This window comes from Leptodactylus fuscus, unplaced genomic scaffold, assembly GCF_031893055.1.
Source record: "Leptodactylus fuscus isolate aLepFus1 unplaced genomic scaffold, aLepFus1.hap2 HAP2_SCAFFOLD_177, whole genome shotgun sequence".
NCBI classification, from domain to species: domain Eukaryota; kingdom Metazoa; phylum Chordata; class Amphibia; order Anura; family Leptodactylidae; genus Leptodactylus; species Leptodactylus fuscus.
The window spans coordinates 170,132-171,237 of record NW_027440199.1 but is presented as its reverse complement, the minus strand read 5'-3'; positions in this window follow the sequence as shown (position 1 = coordinate 171,237).

Here is a 1,106-nt window from a genome sequence, read left to right as displayed (position 1 = left end):
GCAGAGAGGTCCTGGACAGAGGATTAGGTGTAATATGGCGGGCAGGGAGGTCCCGTACAGAGGATTAGGTGTAATATGGCGGGCAGCGAGGTCCCGGACAGAGGATTAGGTGTAATGTGGCGGGCAGCGAGGTCCCGGACAGAGGATTAGGTGTAATGTGGCGGGCAGCGAGGTCCCGTACAGAGGATTAGGTGTAATGTGGCGGGCAGCGAGGTCCCGGACAGAGGATTAGGTGTAATGTGGCGGGCAGCGAGGTCCCGGACAGAGGATTAGGTGTAATGTGGCGGGCAGCGAGGTCCCGTACAGAGGATTAGGTGTAATGTGGCGGGCAGCGAGGTCCCGTACAGAGGATTAGGTGTAATGTGGCGGGCAGCGAGGTCCCGTACAGAGGATTAGGTGTAATATGGCGGGCAGGGAGGTCCCGTACAGAGGATTAGGTGTAATATGGCGGGCAGCGAGGTCCCGTACAGAGGATTAGGTGTAATATGGCGGGCAGCGAGGTCCCGTACAGAGGATTAGGTGTAATGTGGCGGGCAGCGAGGTCCCGGACAGAGGATTAGGTGTAATGTGGCGGGCAGCGAGGTCCCGTACAGAGGATTAGGTGTAATATGGCGGGCAGCGAGGTCCCGTACAGAGGATTAGGTGTAATGTGGCGGGCAGCGAGGTCCCGTACAGAGGATTAGGTGTAATGTGGCGGGCAGCGAGGTCCCGTACAGAGGATTAGGTGTAATATGGCGGGCAGCGAGGTCCCGGACAGAGGATTAGGTGTAATATGGCGGGCAGCGAGGTCCCGGACAGAGGATTAGGTGTAATGTGGCGGGCAGCGAGGTCCCGTACAGAGGATTAGGTGTAATGTGGCGGACAGCGAGGTCCCGTACAGAGGATTAGGTGTAATATGGCGGGCAGTGAGGTCCCGTACAGAGGATTAGGTGTAATATGGCGGGCAGCGAGGTCCCGGACAGAGGATTAGGTGTAATATGGCGGGCAGCGAGGTCCCGTACAGAGGATTAGGTGTAATATGGCGGGCAGCGAGGTCCTGTACAGAGGATTAGGTGTAATATGGCGGGCAGTGAGGTCCTGGACAGAGGATTAGGTGTAATATGGCG